Source organism: Drosophila sulfurigaster, chromosome 2R (genome assembly GCF_023558435.1).
Source record: "Drosophila sulfurigaster albostrigata strain 15112-1811.04 chromosome 2R, ASM2355843v2, whole genome shotgun sequence".
Classification (NCBI taxonomy): Eukaryota; Metazoa; Arthropoda; class Insecta; order Diptera; family Drosophilidae; genus Drosophila; species Drosophila sulfurigaster.
In genome coordinates, this window is record NC_084882.1 from 6,133,220 (window position 1) to 6,157,113 (window position 23,894).

Here is a 23,894-nt window from a genome sequence, read left to right on the forward strand (position 1 = left end):
TGCTTCGTTACTGCTGTCTTGCTGACTTGTGCATTGCTGCTTAGCAGCATTGCATTCGTCAAAGTCGTCTGCGCATATGTTGGTGTGTTTAGAATTTCTCTTTGCTATTGCCACTTTCTCTAAGCGCGCTGTAGCGAGAGACAGAGACAGCGAGCGCTTTCTGTCCTTGCTGTCGTTCGGCAGTTTAGTTATTGTATTGGCTGCTTCGTTAACGGTGGAAAGGAAAATTTTTTTTTGTGTGTGTTCGTGACTGTTTGTGTTTGTCGGCTGTTGGTAAGTTCGCAGTAGTGTGGGTGTTCAGTTTGTCTGTGTTTGTTTTTGCTTTTATTGCTGCTGCAGCCTTGCTGCGAAGGGGTGGCGGGGAAATATGCACTGTTAAGTTCTCTTTTCTTGCATATTCCCTGATTTTTGGTGCCTGATGGTGTGCGTGGGTACCGTTTTTTTCATCAGCGTTATGATTTTTAGAAGTTGGTGCTGCTGTTACTATGCCAGAAAAGTGCGCCTTTTTTGTGCTGGCGATCCTTTTATGGGCATGCGCTGAGGAAAATTTGGTTGCGATCAGATAAAATTGTGGAAGTTATTAATTATTTTGTATTTGCAAAAACGCCTTCTATGCTTTTATTTGTATGCGTCTATGTATATTCACACATTCTCGCCTATATTGGTGTGTGCTGGTAGTGTGCATTGCACACGCTGTACAGCTTTTGTGTGGACTGTGTACAACTGTGCAGATGAGTGCAGTATTTTTTAATAAGTGCATAAACATGAATTATAAGGAGAACGACGCTCGTGCAATGAACTCACAATATAATGTAAGTTTTTGTCATAATATATGTATATGTTTTGTAACAAAGTAGTATATGTGTTGTTTTATATGTTTGTGATTGTCTTTTGTATGTTTGTGGTTATTTAGTGCCAGAGACCCAGGCAAAAACAGTGATTGTTAAATATATGTACATGTGAATTTCATGTTCATTTGTAGTATACATTTTGTACAAAATTATTAAAATAAAATTATTTGCAATCAGACGCTGGACACAACAAATGAATCGTCTTTTAAAGAGTACGCTGCCACAGTAAAATCAAAATTATTAGCTGGTGAGCTTAAGCCTACTGATTCACGTGGTCAGAGCAAAGTGTTGGCCACCTTTTCACGACTGGTCAATACAAACGGCATAATGGCAGTAGAGTGAAACATATGCAAAAACATTTACAAATTTGAGAAAAGCACATCAAATTTAGTAAAACACAAATGCTACATTATGGCCAATAGCCGAAAGCGCAGTCTTCCTGTCGTTGATGTATCCACCGAAACCAAAAAGAAGTGCACCAATCTGGCAACGGAGTGGGCAATAAAGAATGGTCGACCGTTTAATTTAATTTCGGACCCTGGGTTAAGAAACTTGGCGCAGTTTTTTATTTCTGTCGGTGCGCTCTATGATTTTTACTTCAATGAAGTAAACGAAATTAATGAGCAGAAATAGTACGGATATAGCATAACTTCAGATATCTGGACGGACGATTTTCTTAAGGAATCTTATATTTCACTGACTATGCATTATGTCAAAAAACAGCCTGCTAGCAATGAAATCAATGGGTGGAGCCTCCTGTACCGGTAAGAAGTATAAAATGTTAATGAAATATATATAAATTTCTTAGGTAATGAATTAAAAAACAAAATAGCGCGAATCTTACGTGACTTTGGATGTGATTTGATGATGGACGAACCAATAATTGTTACCGACCGCGGAGCTAACATGAAAGCAGCATTCAACGGACTGAGCATAATACACTGTGCAAATCACTTGATCCACAATGTGATTGGCAAACTTGTAAATGAAGTACCTGAACTGCTGGATCTGGTTAATCGCTGCAGCAAGCTTGTTAAATATTTTAAAAAATCTGGACAAAACTGGAACTTAACAAGTACCCTAAAAAGCTACTGTCCAACTCGTTGGAATACCGTATTTAACCTCTTAAAGTCGGGTGAGCTAAATTGGATGGAAATTTCGCAGATTTTGGTAGATAAAAATGAAATTTCAAGAATTACAGATATTAATTTAAACAACATTAGCGGATCAACAAGATTTAAATGAAAAGAAGATTATATATTTATATATGAATTACATTACACAACATAAAACAAGTAAGAAAGTTACAGTCGGGTGTGCTCGACTGTGAGATACCCGCTACCCATTTTGAATAAAAGCAAAATATTGCGGTATTTTTTCCAAAATATACCTAAATAAAAATATACTAAAAATATACCAAACAGTTTGTTTGTTATATCGATATTCACATACCACATTCAAAATATACCATAGACGGCACAATATACCAGATTGTCGGCCAAAGCAACTAAGACCCTAGTAAGTAGGCGGTTTTGCCCATACAAGAGTATTTCTTTAATAAATTCCACAATTTTTATCTGATCGCAATCAAATTTTCAGAAATCATAAATACTATAGTTATTATTACCAAAATTTGCAGATGTAGCTTGAAAATTACGCTTGTTATTCAATTTTATTGATTTGCGGGGGCGGAAGTGAGCGTGGTAAATATTTGAAACAAACTTGATCTGCGTGCAAACATAACAAATGCTGTCGAAAATTATAGCTCTATCTCTTGTAGTCTCTGAGATCTAGGTGTTCATACGGACAGACGGACAGACACACAGATGGACAAACAGACGGACATGGCTATATGGTCGGAGATGCCTCCTTCTACCTATTACGTACATTTCCTGCCGGCACAAAGTTATAATACCCTTCTACCCTATGGGAAGCGGGTATAAAAACAGACAAATTGTATTGAAGTATTTGTTACGGACTGGTTGTCTTCCCTGGGGCCGCGCCGGCTGGCTCATCGGTACTCAGGTGGAGTTCCATCCCTGGCCCGCAGTCCGCACAATCGATAAGTCCACCGATATTAACAGCTGTTTTTTAACAGAAAAACACACCACTAACAGAAAAACAAAACAGCTGCCGCGCAATTAAAAATTGCGCTAAACAAAAGGGAAATTCAAAAACAAACTGTTGACGACGGTAAGTAAAGAAAACGACAATAATATACAACTCACTGATCCATTCGTGTTTGAATAGGGCCACAGCTGGACCCTGGCGTACCCACCCTGCCTGAGATGGCCACATCGGCGCCATCTCCCTTGCGTTGGCCACTATATCAGTGGCTGCTCCTCATCCGGCGTAGTGCTGTGGAATTCCCTTCCCCTCCATGCTGAGAAGACTCACACAACCATGTTCATCGTAAGTACTAATATATACTTCATGAATTTCTCTTATTTACTAACATTTAATTATATTATTAATTTTTATTTACAGATATCATAACAAATATTTGGACAAAATGGCAAGGGAACAAGATTTATAAATCACGCAGTAGGACGAGCGAAATAACAAATAGCCACAACGGCGTAAAGGACAACTTTTATTATATGTATGTAACACATCCGGGCGGTTCGTATATATTTATTCATCAATTTATATACGTATGTTTTTATGTAAGTATATATATATATATTTATCTGAGTCGCTTTATTGTCAACCTTAATCTACCTAAGAGCTCTTGGGATTGGTGAAGGGGGCGATATGAGTGGTGATAGAGAATATGTATGTATACATATATAAATTAGTAAATATAAACGTATAATCCCGCAGCAAGTTGATTTTAAGAATGTATATATGTCTGTATGAAGGTGTTTGTCGTCCCTACTCTGTCATTTATTTACAAAAAGAATAAATTAGTTATCTACTTCAATTTACTTTACTTTAATTTATTATTTATTTAATTTACTTGGAATTTTTATTTACTAATAATTAATTAATGATTGCTAAATGATCTCGCAGAAAAATATAGACAACAAATCACAAAAACACAAATTGATTGCTGTTTACTTTTACGCAACGTGACGACAGTTGCGAATGTTTGGAAGGAGTGCACTGACGGTCGGAATTGGGGCGGACTTGAACTGACTCACCAGTCGGTTTTCTCCTCCCGTCTCAGCGTTGGCGGCGCCGTCTGTCCCACGTCGTGGATGCTTCTCCCCGACGTTGAAGTGCCGTGCGCGGCGAAGGTCGCCCGCGCTTGTCCAGCGGTGATGCTCTGGTTGTTGTTGTCGTTGCAGTTGCAGCTGCTTGTTGCAGTTGATGTTGTTGCAATTGCTGCTGCTTCTGCCGTTGCAGTGCCGTGTGTCTCGCGGCGATGGCTGCCCGCACTTATCCAGCGGTGACTGTGGCCGCTGGTGTCGCTCGACTAAGTTCCTTCTCGCTCCTTCTCGCAGATTGTTGGTTCCAAGCGGAGTTGGGTTACGCTCAACTGTTGCCCTCATAAGATTAAGAAGCTGAAGACGGGATGCTCTGCTGCCGCGGCTTTTTCTCTGCTGCCGTCGCGGCCCGATTCAGAGTTGCTGGCGCTATTGTTGTTGTTGTTGCTGCTGCTTCTTTGTTGTTGTATGGTTGTGGAGTTGGATGAGTTGCGGTGGCTCTACGTAACAGTTTTCCCGCGGCAACCGCCGCATCTAAAATGCTGTTGATTGTTTTGTTGTGGTGTTGCTTGCTTGATGACTTTACGAATGGCACCTCGTTCAATGTGTCACTCGCGATATAGTCTCGCTCAATAGATCAGAGGATTGAAGCGCAAGCGTTTTCACTTTATCTTAATACTTTCATGCGCGTTGTTGCCATTAATGGTCGTTTGTCTTTGCTCACACTGTTGTTGGTTTACGATCTTTCAGCGGAATATTGCAGCAATTTCTTTTTATCTAACAAACAAATCTTTATTTTATGTGACTTCGTATTTAATAATTATTCTACGATGCACAAACACGTGGAGTAGAGTCTTCTCCCCTTTTTTTTTCTCGACCGTCTCCAACCTTCATCCAAATTCAACTCCACGAGCCAGCAAAATTCCACATGCTCATCAGTGAAAAAATTTGACGTTTTCCTTTCTCCTATTTTACAGCTGGAGCCATTTTTCAAATTTTTTCCTCCCTGGAGTTGCCATTCCCTATCTCCGATATATCGCTTCGCGATATATCGATAACCCCCCAAACATTGCTGGCACAAACGATATCCAAAACGTAACAATACCCCCCCCCTAGATCGTTTGTGACCAGCCGGCATCTATTGCAGCGCCCAACGTAGGCTACACCCACGACACTAATTGAAACAGATATTAGAGCAACGGATCACCAACACTACGTCCGGCAGACGGTAAGTCGAGCTCACTATAATCGTATATCCTTGCTGTGAAAGACTCCTAACGATCTTCCTTGCAGGTCCTCTAATTCATAGGCGTTGCTACCTACACCTCGAACGACACGCCTCCAGACTTCTTGTCCTGGTGTCAGGAGAAGTTGCCGTGCACGCTGATCATAGCGCTGACGACTGCGTTCATAGGCCTTGTGGAGATGCTCCTTCACTTGACTTCGGATGATGGCCAGTCTATCGCGGGCTTCTAGGTCGGTGATAGCATGATCCGACAGCGATCTCAGCTTCCTGGCCAACTTGTATTGGTGTCCGTTCAAATACATGTGTTGGCCGAACACAGCGAAAAACGGCGTCACTCCAGTAGCGCTATGGACTGCGTTGCGTATCGCTACTTCGATTTCCGGTAGGTACGCATCCCATTCCCGGTGGTCGTTTTCCAAATACGCTCTTATGCCAGATATTACCGTCCGGTTTACGCGTTCAGCGGCATTACTTTGGGGCGAATACACCGGCGTGCGCATATGGGCGATTCCAAAGGCTTTGACCATCGTCTCAAAGGATTTGGAAATGAATTGCCGTCCGTTGTCAGAGTGTATCACCTCCGGTACTCCGAATTTGAAGAATACTTCGTGAACTAGGAAGTCCACGACATTCGCGGCCGAGGCGTCTCTCATCGCCTTCAAGAAGGTGAACTTGGAAAAATGATCCACGACTATGAAGATCCAAGCGTGCCCACGTTTGGATCGCGGATATTTCCCCAAAAAGTCTATATATAACTTCTGGAATGGGCGATCGGTGAGCATTTCCTTTCCAATGCCGGCCTGCGTTGAGTAATTCAGTGCTTTTGTCTCCTTACAGGTAGCACATCCTCGTACAAAATCCTGTACTTGTACCGCCATGCCAGGCCAGTAAAAATGCCTCCTCAGTGCATGCAGGGTTTTCGCCACCCCGCCGTGAGCTGACGTCTCGTCCGAGTGCGCTTTCTGGATCAATCCCGCCGTCAGTGAATCGGGTATCCACAGCTTCCAGCTCGACTGGGTCGTTCCATCGTCAACCGACCCCTCCGTCACTCTCCTAAACAGCATGCCACTCTGTACTTTCACGTCTGGCAACCGATGTTGTTGGCTGGTGACCTCGTTGACCAGCTGTTTATAGTCGGTTGACTCGAACTCCGTCGTCTCCATCCCAAGAAGATCCTCTGGCGTCACACTTAACTCCTCTACGCTTCTCGACAAAGTATCCGCCACGACATTCTCAGTCCCCTTCCGAAACTGCATCGTGAACGGAAAAGCCTGGAGTTCCAGTGACCATCTGGCCAGTCTTCCTGTCAAGTCCTTGAGACTCATGAGCCATTGGAGGCTTGCGTGGTCGGTGATCACGGTGAATGGCATCATTTCAACATACGGCCTAAATCGATGAATGGCCAACTTCGCGGCCAAGCACTCTTTTTCAGTCACGGTATAGTTGATCTGATGCCGGTTCAGTTTGGCCGAAAAGAACGCGATCGGCCTCTCCTGCTGTTCCTCGTCCAGTTGAAACAAAACAGCTCCGACTCCGAAATTCGATGCATCACACTGGATGTAGAATGGCTTCTTAAAATCGGCGTGCACCAACACAGGAGCCGTGGTAAGCGCCTTCTTCAATTTATCCACAGCGTTAATGGCTTCCTCACTCAGCTGAAACTTCCCACTCCTTTTCTTTAGGGAATTCGTCAGTGGTACTGAGATCTCTGCGAAGTTTTTAATGAATCTCCGGTACCACCCGGCCGTACCCAAGAAGCTACGCAGTTCCTTGACCGTTCTTGGAGCAGGGATGTTATTGTTGGCCTCCACTCTGCCCGGGTCCATCCGTAAAGTGCCTCCACCGATGATGAAACCTAAATAGTTGAGGTTTCTGGATTTGGCCATGCCAATGGTGAGATTCGCCTTCTTCAAACATTCCGCCACTAATTTTAAATATTTTAGGTGTGTGTCGAAATCCGCCGAGATGATTAACAAATCGTCCAAGTACACGAATACATTGGACCTTAGGGACGTCGGGATTACTTTGTCCATGAGTCGGCAAAGTTGCTGTGCTGCGTTGCATAATCCGAAGGGCATGTGGCGGAATTGGTACAGCGGTCGTCCCGGAACTGTGAAAGCTGTATAGGCTCTACTGCTTTCCTCTAGCTCGATTTGCCAGAAAGCAAACTTCAAATCGACACTTGAGATGAAGTGCGTCTCGTCGATCCGCGAGAGAATGCCTTCGATGCATGGAAGGGGGTACGCATCTTTCACCGTCACGCTGTTCAGCTTCCGAGCGTCCAAGCAAAATCGATTCTTGCCGGGCTTCATGACGACCGTCGTCCTATTGCTCCATGGACTGTTGCTCTCTTCGATGATGCCCAACTGAAGCATCTTATCATCCTCCTTCCACACGATCTCCTGTTTTGCTGGGGATAGAGGGAAATGTCGGTCCTTCACGGGTTCGGTTCCTTCAATTAGCTGTATCCGATGCTGCAACAGAGGAGTCTTACCCAATCCATGGATTCCAAATTGGAGAAATCCGCTTTTCACGGCTTCCAACTGACTCCTCTGCATCTCTTCCAGGTCCCACATCCCCGGATCAGACTCGACAACATCCTCGCCTCGGTAATAATCCACTTCCACAGTGGTTACTTCCGACACATCTCGGGGTGACTCTCGGTGGTCCAATCCTCCAAACAAATCCGGAGCGATGTTGAATGCTCTCCAGAAATCGATGCCCAAATAAACCTCCTGCTTTAGATCGGGGCACATGAAAAAAGTTATTTGCTCCGACTTGTCGCCGTATGACACCGGCAGATTAACTCGTCCTAGGATCGGTCGGCTGGCTCCTGCAGCAGTGGTGACCATGGACGCGTACGGCTGAACATTCCAGTTCATCTTACTGGCCAGCTCTCGGCATCCTCGCCCCATAAGACTAACGGACGCGCCAGAGTCCAGAAGGCCTTTAAAAATTTGTCCACCGATGACGACGTCTGCAAAAACTCGGGGGTCGGTGTATTCCACTCTCCGAACTGCTTCCACGACTTGCCTCCTCGTTATCCTTCGTCGACGAAAACGAGCGCGTGCCTTTATGACGCGTATCGTGGTCAGTGTCATTCCTTCACACTGCCGCTCACCAAAAATTCTATTTCGGGCCGACATGTATGCCCGAACACGTTCTTCATATGGCAAGCCTTTTAGTGTTCTTCCTCTCACTAATGTGTTCGTTTCTTCTTCATTCACGATGTTTCTCCTAAACCTACTTGTAATATTACTAAACTTATGTTCTCTATTCGCAGCTTCATCCTTTACTTGCTCCTGTTGGCCCGCCACTCCGACTTCTGGTCGGGTCTCGGTTCCGAACGCGCCTGACCCGGCTTCATCGCGTTCGCCCTGGTGTTTCCCCGGACAGTTGACGCATTGCGGGCTGAAGGTGTCAGGTTTGCCACACTTAAAGCAAAAAATGCTCCTCGTCCCAGACATACAGTCCCGGAAAGTATGACCAGGTTGTCGGCAGTTCCAGCAGATCCGCTTATTCGTCTCGCGGGTCTTCGCTGCCACCTCTTCCACTTCCGGGGATGGACTCTCGTCGCGCTGAGGTGGGACTTCAACCTCGTAAACTGACGGTTTGACTCCCTGCGGATATCTGGTTGGTTGTCCTTGTGATGAGCGCCCTCGACGGCTCATGTATCGCTCCACTTCGATACATTCTTGGCGCAACTCGACCACCGTAAGAAAATCCATCGCATACACATATCGTGCCAAGCCTTCCTTTAACCCGCGCTTTATAATCTTTACCAGTTCCCGGTCTCGAAGAGGTTTCTGGAAGCGTGAAGCTAGCCACCGCATGTGGTGGATATAGTCGTCCACACTTTCGTTAGACTGCTGTTCTCTCTCTGCAATAGCTCCTGCATGAGGTCATGCTCGGTTTGGTAGCCCCGAAACCGGTCTAACATTGCTTGACGCAATTCAGCCCAGCTGTCTACTCTCGAGTGCCTCACGTGCATCCAGTACCATTCCCTGGCTCTGCCCTCCAATAGAACATGGAAGTCGCGTAGCACTTCCCTCCATGGGCGTTGGTATTGTCTCTGCAAAAATTCGATGCGGAAGACAAAATCCTCCACAGCGTGAGTGGAATCGGCACCTTCGAATCGCACGTTCCAGCGTTCCAGCTTCAGGTAAGTGCGGCCCCTCGACGACTCAGCTACCATGTCTAATTCGGCCCTTCCGTCTCCAGCATCTGAACGCATGTTGCCATGGGGATTCCGCCAGTTCCTAGCATGCGGATCGTACACCTCTTCCGGGCTCGTGAGATAATCCGGACGCGGCAACGGTCCTCGTATGGTTTGCACCGGCGGCTCCGGCTCATGTTTGTGGACCTTCGGGATCGCTCCTGTCCCTTCCATCGATTTTTGCTGCGTAGAGGCGGGTTGAAGGCCACTACTACCGTCGCTCTGCGGCCTAATGGTCTCCTGCACCAGCCTCATCATCTCCATGAAGCCTGCGCGAATCTCATCGCGTAACGATGTTGCAATCCCCTGTAGTGAACTCCTGTAGGTCTCGTGGGCCTGCGCGAGAGCTGCACTCCCCGTCGACTTGAGGACTGAGTCCGTCGGCTCCGGAGGATAGACGTGTCGGCCTGTATCCGCCGAGTTGCTGGCAGTTGTGGTTCCCATGCCGGATGCTACTGCTTGTGTTTGGGTTCCCGGTTGCAAAGCTTCTTGCTCCAATCCTGCAAGTGCCTCAGCCGATGGAAACTGTACTTCCGGGAATCCACGAAAGTTCATCGGAGTCCTCGCCATACCTCCCACTAGATGCGGCAGGTTCCCCGGTGCTCCATCTGTTTCGCTACCCTCCGACATTATTTTTTTCCTATTAATCTACTGCTATGTAAGAAAACGATACCTATCAAAATAAACTCCTATAACAAATAAATAAACACCCAAAAATAAACACGTACCCTAATAAATAAATAAATAACTCAAACAACAACAAATTTTTCCTTCTATAACATTAACGAACGGAAGGGAGAGAAAAACTTCACACTACGACCTAACCAACGCTTTACTACGCACAATTCAAACAATGGACAAACACTTAAGCACTAATCAGATGCTCTATCCATCACTCTCGTGATGGATGGCATCCAAGGAGCGCTACCTGAGACCTATTTCGATTCCGTCTCGCTTTTGAGCACGATTGGTGTCCGCTGTGTGGCAGGTGCGGCGCAGAATCGTTCCTGTATCGACCTGGGTCACCTGTCGCCTATGCTGATAATAGAGCATCAGGCCAGCACACATCCAACGCCACTCAAAAATGAGACGGAACAAATAGTATACATAAACAACGAAGAGAAACTAAGAGACAACAAGGCTAACCTAATATCACAGTTTTATCACAGTCTTTGTTCGTTGCTGCCACCAGGCTACGATGACACGTTGCAAACTCTTTACTACCTCGTAAGAGTGACACACGCACATCAACAAAATGAACAAACACTGCAACAAAAAATGACATTAAGACTTGGATCCTGTCACCAAATGAAATATTGTTCAGAGCCGCGCAATTATGGGTGACTACATCGTACCACATAAGACATCAGATGAACACAATTTCACTCGGCAAAAGGACATACACTACATCGATGGAACTATCATTTTTTTTTTTAATTTTCTTGAATTCAAAAAACACTTGGGCGCCATATTGTTACGGACTGGTTGTGTTCCTTGGGGCCGCGCCGGCTGGCTCATCGGTACTCAGGTGGAGTTCCATCCCTGGCCCGCAGTCCGCACAATCGATAAGTCCACCGATATTAACAGCTGTTTTTTAACAGAAAAACACACCACTAACAGAAAAACAAAACAGCTGCCGCGCAATTAAAAATTGCGCTAAACAAAAGGGAAATTCAAAAACAAACTGTTGACGACGGTAAGTAAAGAAAACGACAATAATATACAACTCACTGATCCATTCGTGTTTGAATAGGGCCACAGTTGGACCCTGGCGTACCCACCCTGCCTGAGATGGCCACATCGGCGCCATCTCCCTTGCGTTGGCCACTATATCAGTGGCTGCTCCTCATCCGGCGTAGTGCTGTGGAATTCCCTTCCCCTCCATGCTGAGAAGACTCACACAACCATGTTCATCGTAAGTACTAATATATACTTCATGAATTTCTCTTATTTACTAACATTTAATTATATTATTAATTTTTATTTACAGATATCATAACAAATATTTGGACAAAATGGCAAGGGAACAAGATTTATAAATCACGCAGTAGGACGAGCGAAATAACAAATAGCCACAACGGCGTAAAGGACAACTTTTATTATATGTATGTAACACATCCGGGCGGTTCGTATATATTTATTCATCAATTTATATACGTATGTTTTTTATGTAAGTATATATATATATATTTATCTGAGTCGCTTTATTGTCAACCTTAATCTACCTAAGAGCTCTTGGGATTGGTGAAGGGGGCGATATGAGTGGTGATAGAGAATATGTATGTATACATATATAAATTAGTAAATATAAACGTATAATCCCGCAGCAAGTTGATTTTAAGAATGTATATATGTCTGTATGAAGGTGTTTGTCGTCCCTACTCTGTCATTTATTTACAAAAAGAATAAATTAGTTATCTACTTCAATTTACTTTACTTTAATTTATTATTTATTTAATTTACTTGGAATTTTTATTTACTAATAATTAATTAATGATTGCTAAATGATCTCGCAGAAAAATATAGACAACAAATCACAAAAAAAACACAAATTGATTGCTGTTTACTTTTACGCAACGTGACGACAGTTGCGAATGTTTGGAAGGAGTGCACTGACGGTCGGAATTGGGGGCGGACTTGGAACTGACTCACCAGTCGGTTTTCTCCTCCCGTCTCAGCGTTGGCGGCGCCGTCTGTCCCACGTCGTGGATGCTTCTCCCCGACGTTGAAGTGCCGTGCGCGGCGAAGGTCGCCCGCGCTTGTCCAGCGGTGATGCTCTGGTTGTTGTTGTCGTTGCAGTTGCAGCTGCTTGTTGCAGTTGATGTTGTTGCAATTGCTGCTGCTTCTGTCGTTGCAGTTGATGTTGTTGCAATTGCTGCTGCTTCTGCCGTTGCAGTGCCGTGTGTCTCGCGGCGATGGCTGCCCGCACTTATCCAGCGGTGATTGTGGCCGCTGGTGTCGCTCGACTAAGTTCCTTCTCGCTCCTTCTCGCAGATTGTTGGTTCCAAGCGGAGTTGGGTTACGCTCAACTGTTGCCCCTCATAAGACTAAGAAGCTGAAGACGGATGCTCTGCTGCCGCGGCTTTTTCTCTGCTGCCGTCGCGGCCCGATTCAGAGTTGCTGGCGCTATTGTTGTTGTTGTTGCTGCTGCTTCTTTTGTTGTTGTATGGTTGTGGAGTTGGATGAGTTGCGGTGGCTCTACGTAACAGTTTTCCCGCGGCAACCGCCGCATCTAAAATGCTGTTGATTGTTTTGTTGTGGTGTTGCTTGCTTGATGACTTTACGAATGGCACCTCGTTCAATGTGTCACTCGCGATATAGTCTCGCTCAATAGATCAGAGGATTGAAGCGCAAGCGTTTTCACTTTATCTTAATACTTTCATGCGCGTTGTTGCCATTAATGGTCGTTTGTCTTTGCTCACACTGTTGTTGGTTTACGATCTTTCAGCGGAATATTGCAGCAATTTCTTTTTATCTAACAAACAAATCTTTATTTTATGTGACTTCGTATTTAATAATTATTCTACGATGCACAAACACGTGGAGTAGAGTCTTCTCTCCTTTTTTTTTCTCGACCATCTCCAACCTTCATCCAAATTCAACTCCACGAGCCAGCAAAATTCCACATGCTCATCAGTGAAAAAATTTGACGTTTTCCTTTCTCCTATTTTACAGCTGGAGCCATTTTTCAAATTTTTTCCTCCCTGGAGTTGCCATTCCCTATCTCCGATATATCGCTTCGCGATATATCGATAACCCCCCAAACATTGCTGGCACAAACGATATCCAAAACGTAACATATTAAACAATAGTAAAGAGAACAGAATTTGAAAACTCACTTAAAAACTAAATAACAAAGCTTAACTTAAATTAAATTAAATTGAATTAAAGACTATGGAAAAAACATGATATTAAATAAGTGGAAAATATAAGAAACATATTAAAATTTAAAACGTTTAAAATTATATAAAAGTAAATTGAAATTCCTAATTAACTTAAAGTAAATTAGGCAGGTCAAGGTAGATGATTAAGCGATTTAAATAGATATATAAACATACATAACAAAACATGCGTATATAAATTGATAAATAAACATATAGAAACCGCCCAAATGCGTAAGAAATAAAGTAAGTTATCCATTGCGCCGTTGTGGCTATTTGTTGTTTCGCTCGTCCTACTGCGTGATTTTTGAATTTTGCTCCTTTGCCATTTTGAAGTCCATTTGTTTATTATCTGTATATAAAAAAAAATTAATTAAATGTTAGTATTTAAGGAAAATTCTTGGATAATATAATTGTAATTACGTTGAACATGGTTGTGTGAGTTTTCTCAGCATGGAGGGAAGGGGAATTCCTCAGCGCTACGCCGGATGAGGAGCAGCCACTGTTGTAGTGACCAACGTAAAGGAGATGGCGCCGATGTGGCCATCTCAGGCAGGGTGGTACGCCGGGGTCCAATTGGACCCTATTCAAATATAAAATATGGATCAGTGAGTGTATTTATTGTTGTTTCTTTGTTCTTACCGTCTCAATAGTTTTTTGTATTTCTTTTGTTTAGCGCAATTTTAAATTGCGCGGCAGCTGTTTTGTTTTGTGATGCGTTTCTTCTGTTTTAAAGCAGCTGTTTCGTATCGGTATCAGGGAGGACAAACAGTCCGTAACACATTTTCCGATATTCTTATTGACACCGATGTTAAGGAATGCATCGATGTTTTATTTTAAAAATATCGATATACATAAAAATCGATATTTTTAGGGAAATAATCGTTCATTGTGTATCGTGTATCGATAGTGTTATCTCTTTTGCATCGTGCCCTCCTAGGAGTAACACCGTATGTAAAATTTCATAATTAGGAATTTGTAAAATGTTGAAAATTTTGTCTAATTTTATTTAATTAATATATCATATATAATTAGCTTATAATAATTACTAATAGTTTTAATTATAATATATAAGTGCAGATATTTTGAAGAAATTCTACGAGTTAGTCGATGGCCTGCATCACAAAGAACACGTTCTAGGCAGTCAAGAAATAGAAGAAATAGGAAAATAGCGATGATGGTGTAGAAGAGAGGGAGAGAAATTCAAGTTCGCAGAGGCATCGTAGAGCTGATCAGAAGTATAGGGAAAGCCAACAGATTAGAAATAGTCAGCGACGTTTAGTAAGGAGACGATCAGCGCGAATTAGACAGCATGAACAAACGGAAGATACAGTCCAAAGAAGATTGAGACGCACAGACGCCGACTATCGACAGAACGAACAATCGGATAATACAGTAAATAGAAGACAACGACGGAAGAATTCATCCAGAACAGGCGGCTGATACTCTGCGACAATCGAACCGTAGGCAGGGCTCTGACTATCGACGAATGGAACAAACAGAAAACTCAGAATTTAGGAGACTACGACGAACAACAGTAGCTTTTAGAGAGCCTGAACAGCAGGCTGATACTGTACGATGATCGAGGCGTAGGCAGAACGTACAGTACAGGAAAGTAGAGCAAATTCAGAACTCTGAATTTAGGAGAGAAAGACGAGCGGACGTGACTTTAGAGAGCCTGATACTTCACGAGGACGTATACGTAGACGGATACACTGTACAGGACCAACGAACAAAGACGAAACTTGGCATTAAGGGCAGCAAGACGGACAGATCCTGAAGGGCGTCTATTAGAAAGGAAATTAGGATCGGATTAATGGGTCACAGGTTAGAAATATTCTTACGAAGTGCCCGGTTATTGGCGCGACAAGCAGCATTTGACGCCTCAAGACGACTTAGCCAAAGAGTTAGCCAATATAGAACAAATATTAAAGATAGATTAGTAGAAAACCGTCGTAATGCTGCCCATAATAGAGAAAACGTGCGAATAGTCTTCAGGAAGAGAATTCACCCAGACCCACGAGAATCGAAGCTCTTATTGAGAATTTTAATAGAGTTATCATGATGGGCCCCAACAAAATTTGCCTTTCTTGTAAAGGTCTTTGGTTTCCTCATCAAGTAATCCTACTTACTTGACCTCGAATCATAATTGAAGACAATTATGAGTTTTCTGCGGAGATTTTTGATGTTGAACGTCAGTTCTCTTCATCTGATGGTTGCTTAACTTTTTGCAAAACATGTTGCCGCAAAATAAGATCTGGTGTTAAACCAAAAACTTCCATTTCAAATGGACTAGATTTCCCTCAATTACCTGATTGCCTTTAAGGCCTCACTCCATTAGAGGAACGACTCATTTCTCCTCGTCTTCCTTTTATGATAATAAAATCTTTAGGTCATGAGCGTCAGAGTGCAATTAAAGGAGCTGTAGTTAATGTACCAATACCAATAAGTAACATCGTTACATCCCTCCCGCGGGCTTTTCATGAAGCCGAGGTCGTACAGCTCTACCTCAAGCGTAGAATGGAATATAGCCATGATTTCATGGCCGAAACCATCAAACTCTTAAGAATAGCTGACGTAATTAGGTATTTAGCTAATACAGAACTTTATAGAAAACATAGTTTAGTATTAAATGAACAGTGGTTGTCAACTTATACAATTGAAACTGTTCCATTCATAGTATTTAAAGCAGACGCACAATTTGTGGAGGGACTTGAGCGAAGAATTGAAAAATCGAGCACATCAGGATGATGCTGAGATAGAGGAGCTCAATCCTGGGGGTCAACAAACACTGCTTGAGAATAACCAGATAGACACCGATGAGAATCACTCTGGCTCCAGGCGAAGGCCAACGACCCCTAGACATGATTTTCGATGCTGACTCGGAAGAGTTAGCATTCCCTACAATTTATGCTGGCATAAAAAGACATTGTCCCCTTAGCTTTTCCGCAATTGTAAACTCTGAGCTTCGAAATGTAGATAGGAGAGGTTGTCGAATTGACAAATTATTATTCAATTATAAGAAGTTAGACTTGATCCAAATTCGTAGTAATATTACTATTTGCATAAGAAAACAAAGCGCCCCACTCGCCATTACAGCATATAACGCTCTCAATGATGAGCATATAGATAGCACTATTCGCCACGATGAAGGCTATAGGGTCCTGAAGAGTGTTCGCACGTCTCCTGCTCACTGGGAAGCAGAAAAGAAAAAAGTAATGGCGATAATTCGGCAATTCGGTCTGCCAACCCTTTTCATCACCCTGTCAGCTGCCGATACACAGTGGACGGAGTTATTAGTTTTATTGAAGGAGAATATAGATAGGCAGCAAGTTACAGAAGTAGAAGCTTCGAATTTTAGTTTTAGTGAAAAGGCTCGGTTGATTAGGTCAGATCCTGTAACTTGTGCAAGATATTTTGATCATAGATATCGTCAGGTTTTATCAATTAGAGGGAGGGGCGTTTTCGCAAATCATTCCGTTCTCAAGTATTATTGGCGTGAGGTTCGCCTCATATTCATGGCATGCATGTCCCCCCTGTGGACTTTGAAAATGAATTGTCTATATCCTCAGTCATTTCATTTATTGACCAATTCATTACGACAGATGTACATAACTGATACTGAGTTAGCTCAGTATATTGAATATCAGAAGCACAATCACGGACATTCTTGTATGCGTGAAGTGCGGTATTCCATATTTTCCCATGCCACAAACAGAAATTCTTCAGCCATTGCCAGAAGATTCTGAAAACATTTCTCTTCATCACGAAAATTTGAGGAGTTCAATCTCTCCTAAATTTCCCTTTTGATTCTGAATTTATAAGTCAATTAAGCATATTTGAGAATTTCTTATCTCAACAACAATTGAACGTCAGCTACGAGGACTATAAATATGCATTGAGATCTGGCTTGAAAAAGCTCCAAATATTTGTGAAGAGAACATTTGCAGCCATTAAAGTTAATGCTTACAATAAACATATTCTCTCAGTGCAAAGGGCCAATATGGATATTCAGTTCATAATAGATCCCTATGCCTGTTTCAGTTATATAATTAATTATATAAACAAATCCTAAAGAGGAATCTCCAAATTAATGCGTGAAGCAGTGAACGAAATTCACAGAGGCAACTTCAGCATTAAACAAAAGCTGCAACATATAGGCCACAAATTTATCTCCGGCACTGAGATTTCTGCTCAGGAAGCCGCCTACTGTTGTCTAGGAAGGCGTTTGTCTGAGACTAGCAACGCAGAAGTTTACATAAATACGACACGACCAGAGCACAGAGTTCAAATACTCAAATCTAGACAACAGCTCCAAAATATGAATGAAGATTCCACCGATATTTATGTTTTGGGAATGCTGGATCATTATATTCAGCGGCCAGATAGTCTCGAAGGCCTGTGTTTAGCCGATTTTGCTGCAAATTATAATTTTGCGAAATCCTGTCGGTCAGCACGTCAAGATGCAGATGACGGTGGTGATGGAGAAAACGAGGTCCTAAGAAATTCAATTCAGGCTCTTTGCGATGGTAGTGGTTTATTAGGAACGGACCAAACCACAGTGGGCGATTTGGTCCCGCTAGCGGCATTTAATTAATAACTTCTAAACTAAAATAGATATCTTTAGACGGTTTTTTTTTCACTGATCAGAAAAAAATCAAAGAATTTTTGAAGTTACAAAAATTTTTTTTAATTTTTTTTTAAATTTTTTTTTTAATTTAAAAATTTTTTTTTTTTAAATTTAAAATTTTGTTGTACTTTTATTTTATTTGAACTTCAATTAACATATTTCATATATAAACTTTATCTAAAAAATGATGGGATGATGGAAAAAAATGGGATGACTTCTGAGTGCAATATTAAAAAAAGATCCCTTTTTGGTACTAACACTGTGTCTAAAAAGTACCATAGTTTCAAGGCTAGCAGATAATAGCAGTTGATATTACACATTTTGGACGCCACTGATTCATACTTTCGGCTAATAAAGGAGTTAGACTGAACTTAGTTGAATAAATTAAGTTCTACTCCACGAAAGACAGGTGTACGCTAATCCGGGCTAGTTGTTAATACACTGAATTACCACTACATTTTATGAGCTACACATTTATAGACCGGTCACAAACATTGATTTTTGAAAATACATACCTTGAATATAATAAAACCAAACTTCTAACAAATTCACCAAAAATTGTAAATTTCCGAGGAACTCAAATTCCATGCGCGCAAAGAGAAAAAATTGTGTAAAGCTCTTTGCGAAATCATATGGTGTGTTTGACCGCTCACAGCTGATGATCAGCTGATCGTAGAGCTTTCAAAAAGCTTTTAAAAATCTAATCAAAGCATCTGCTATCGATATGTGAAAAAATATTAACGGATTTTAAATTTGAAAATTTGAATTAAATGCCGCTAGCGGGACCAAATCGCCCACTGTGCAAACCAGCAATTGTTAGGTTTAGGAAGTTTAATCTGAATGCCAACAGAGAGAACTATTTTCAGGAACTTTTAATGTTATATTTTCCGTGGAGGTATGAACAGGTATATAAATTTGCTTAGTGTTAATTTTGAAAGCGTGTATGAAGCAATCTATTGGATTTAGGTATAGCAAGTATACTATTTTTGACGATTTGGAAGACGTGCTTAGAAGGGCCATAGAAGCTGTGGGAAATTTTGAAGAACGGGATCAGACAGATAGTTTAGTAAATGTTTTGAACTTAAATGCCGTTATTGTTTCAGAAGATTCGGACAATGTCATCCGAGTTATTAAGCTCCCGCCAATTATATCACCTGGTAACTTAGCAAGCATAGTTAAATCTCTAAATCTTAAGCATAAAACTTATTTCACGCATGTAATGCATAATGCTAACGAAAAGAAAATTTTTTTTGAGTTTGTAGAAGGCGGAGCAGGTGTTGGCAAGAGTAGATTAATTTCAGCTATTTTCCAGTCTCTTTCGCTACTATATAATAGTAGGCCAGGTTATGAGCCCACCTCTGCCAAAATACTTGTGTGGTCACCCACGGGTAAGGCAGCTTATGGAATTGGAGGTTCCTACATTCCATGTTCTCACTTCCAGTGAATCGTCCGGGTCCTCCTTTAAAGATTTAAGTGCAGATTTACTGAATACACTTCGGTCAAGGTTTACAGATCTTAAGCTTTTAATTATTGATGAAACATCAACGGTCGGTGCCAAAATGTTATCTCACTTAGATGCTCGTCTTAAACAAATTTTTACTAACAGGGAAACCTCATTTGGAGGAATTTCAGTAATTGTTTTTGGCGATCTCAGACAACTACGTCCCGTAGAAGATCGAGGGATTTTCCAATTCTCTTCATCGTCGCATGATCCATACAGTGCTATATTTGGGTCTGCTTTGTGGGATATTTTTAAGGGCTTAATACCATGGCATCCGGTCAAATGACAATTAATGACATAAATTTACTAAGAGCTAGAGTTTCGGTCTTAGACCAATTTCCTAATGATGCTAGTCATTTGTTTTTTGCGTAATGAGGATACAAATATTTTTAACACTGCTAAGTTAAACTTGATACCTATGGAGCAGTTCATTTCCACTGCTCTTGACTTAGTTTAAGCTGCACACCTTAATTCAGAAGCTAAGTCCAGGTGTTTGGAATCCATTAAGGATTTTATAACATCTCAAACTCAAGGACTTTGCACAACCCTGTATATTAAAAAACCACTGCTAAATTCGTGATGACCGTCAATATATGTAGATACTGCAGATGGTCTTGTTAATGGAGCTTCGGGTATTCTTATGGAGATAGGTTTTAATACATCCAACTCCCCGCATGTTCTTTGGATTAAATTTTAGGTGAAAGTGTTGGAACTAATGCTCGATCTAGATGCACTCATCGTGCTGAACCCTCTTGGATCCCTATTCTGAAAACTGTGAAAACTGTGAAACTGTGTTTTCAATATCATTCAAATGAGCAAGTTTTTATTGGCCGTAAATGATTTCCTGTTGTACCTGCAGAAGGTATAGCTATTCATAAAAGTCAGCGTGCTACATATACCAACCTGGTGGTCCACACAACTCCTGGTATGCCACAAGTGCGGCTGGCCTTTATTGTTGGGCAATTTGTGCCCCCGAAAGCTGACCGTCAGTCAGTGGTAGAGCAAGAGCTTGCCAGTTTAAGATCCACAAAATTGTTAGATTCCCATTTCAGCTGTCTCTTCGACAATTCTAAAATCAATGCTGAATTCCATAATACACAAAGTTTACATTGCCACATTACTGATATTTGCTCCGATCAGTTAATGCTCCAGTCTCAATTTCTAATTTTTGTTGAGGCTTCTACATATTCCAATGAATCGTATGATATTCCTGGCTACCGTTGTGCTATTCGTCTTGATTGCCAGTCGACTTCTAGTGGATCTCGTCCAAAGAGAGGCATTCTTATATTCGCTAAAAATCAAGTTTTTGAGAATGTTAGTCTCTGCTCAAGCGGACGATATTATTATGACCCCAATAATTTAGCTTCCGCAGTGTTCGAGTATGCAGTGTTTAAATATAAGTCTTTAGGATTCCTCATTATATATAGAAGTCCAACATATCCTCCGCATAAGTTCGAAACTGAATTTGAAAATTTATTTCAGGGATTTCCATTTTTGAATAGCAGTAGTGTAGTGCTAGGAGATTTTAATTTTTGTTTACGGGAGCTATCTAGTAATTGTAGAAGGGTTTTCGATTTTTGGCAGCTAATAGTTTTAGATTTTGTTAGATTTGAACACGTCCACAACCAATTATGATACACATATTGATTGGGCGTGCTCAAATATTAGGGATAACAGAGCCACAGCACGCACATATGAGACAATTTATAGCTATCATAGTGGTATTTTAGTTAGCATAGATGATCAGGTTTAGATTTTTTTGTATTCCTAAAAGTATTTGCACTTAATTTAATTTAATTTAATTTAATTTAAATATTTTAATTTTAGTCCTTGAAATCAAAATTTGTTGTTCATTATTATTATAAATTTAATTTATATTAATTATGATTTTATATATACAACAATTTTTGGGGAATAATGGTGTTGTTTATACATAGCACAAGTCGACTCGTAGGTCTGCCGAAATTAGATTTCGGAAAAGACCCCATTATATTTAATGGCCTCCTCGTGGTGTTCCCTGGGTCTTGCTTTAATAAATTAAAAGTATTTTATTGAAGCAGGAGCTGATTCGAGCGGCGACATATTTCAAAAACCAATTTTGTATTCAATAACATTAATATTGTATCATAAAATAAGTATACTTATAATACGCAAGAATAAAATAGACTTTAATTTACAGTATCAATTTTGGGCACATTTTCCAGATATCTTTTTTTTACTATGGGTAGCGGGTATCTCACAGTCGAGCTCACTCGACTGTAGCTTTCTTACTTGTTTTGTTGTTGGCGGGGCGTGGTTTAGGTGGCAGAAGATGCTTGCTGACTTCGTTGTCTGTGGGGCCCGATTCGCCAGATATAGCACAGGTTATGGCTGTATTCGGATCCGGTCGAGGGAGGAGATCCATTGAAGGAATCATGCTCTTCGCGTCCAGTCGACATTTTATTTCACTAGCACTTTTTTTCTAAGTGATTTTTTTTTGTTTTTGCTATTTATTGACAGACACTTTTTTTTTAATATGAACACTTTCTCTTCAGCACGCAGACAATCATTCAATGATCAATTTTGCTCGGTCTTCACTTCCAATTTTTAATTAGACACCAATATCGCATTTTCTGCCAACATTACCTTTATGTAGGTATGCACTGGCATTTCTACGCCCGCACCGAGTTGCATAAATACAACTCTATCTAACTGGTGGACGGAAGAATCAATCAGATTGTTAATTGTTGGAATACCCTTATTGAAATAGTCAAAAATACCATTTATTATATTATATAAGTATATTGAATGTTGGGCATGTTGGTCACACTGATGTGCTCCCTCTCACTTCGTCCGTAATCTTTGAAGAGTATACATGTGGTCTGGTGTCGAGCAAAATAAAGAAATAAACAATAAGTAAGTAATTAAAAGGACTATAACCAAAAGCTCGTGTGTCTCTTTAATATAAATGGGTGTAATTATATTAATGGAGACAAGCGACATATTCTCTAATATATGTTTGACAATGTCGGAGGAATATTAGGATTCCCGTTGAATTCCTAAATGAGGCTGGTTTAGCACTGATCCCTCATTTGGAAAGGGTGATGACTTCCCACCTATCATCAAAATGCAAATGTAAGTTGTTTGCATGATACTCAAGTAGAAATAAAATGAACAATGATACGGATCATCAGGTTGGAGCTCAATATTTATAAATGTGATCTGACGAAAGACTCTAAACATTTTGAGCTTCCTCGTAAATTAAAAATAGAAAGGAAGTTGTTAATGTACACAACAATGATGCGTTCTGTTTTAAGTGGGCAATAATTTTGGCCCTCAAACCAATAAATAGATCATACCATTGCAATAGCTATGGTGTTGGGATCACATCATCAATGAGGTGAACAACGTAAAGGATGTCTTAAGTGCATTAACATTCCCCATGGAAACAAGGAAAATAAAAGAGTTCACTCAACGAAACCCCCACTTCAGCTTAAACGTTTTCGGGTAAGATGAGGAAACCGATAAAGTAATTGGACCGCTTTACTACGATGGAGTGGAAAAGGGTATCCAAATTAATTTATTATTCATCGACGGACCAACTGCGGGTATTCACGGACACTATGTGAGGATTAAAAATATTTCAACGTAAGTACATTCAATAAATTTGTATATATTACAATCACCTTACAATTACAATTTTCACACACAGTCTACTTGCCTCACATCTGAGTAAGCAGCGAGTTAAGCGTTGGTTATACAATCAATACTCAACGAGTGAGGAGAAGGCAACTCAACATTCATCGAGATGCAGTCGGGTGGTTACTAAAGGACCTAGGAAGGATAAGAAGATTTTCTTTAAAAACCGTCACTTCCAACCCGAGGTCCATTCGTCGTGTATGCAGACTTTGAATGCATATTGGAACCAGTAACTTTAGATGTAAGTGAAAACACACAAACTATTAACAAGCATGTGCCAGACAGGTGATGTCGTTCGCACTTTTGTTCAAAATATAACGTCAGACTTGTCCGATTTATATGAGAACCACATGAAGAGAGTGGTTCCAATGCGCATAAGTCATAACGACTTAGTTGATTTTACGAAAGCGACCAATTGTCACATTTGTAAGGGTACTTTAGATAATGATAAAGTAAAGGATCACTGTCATTTTACAGGTAGATATAGAGGTGCAGCCCATAATTCTTGCAACCTCAAATACAAGACAGGTGATTTTATACCCATATTCTTTCAAAATTTCTCAAAATACGATTCTCACTTATTTATGAAAGAACTATTTTAAGTAAGGAATTATATATTTTAATTTCGAAATATCTCCCTCTTCGGAAAAATACGTTAGAAATCAGGTTTTGGAAACTATCAGATTCATGCCCTCTAGTCTAGACTCACTCGTCGGGGAATTCGAATGAGGACAATTTCAAT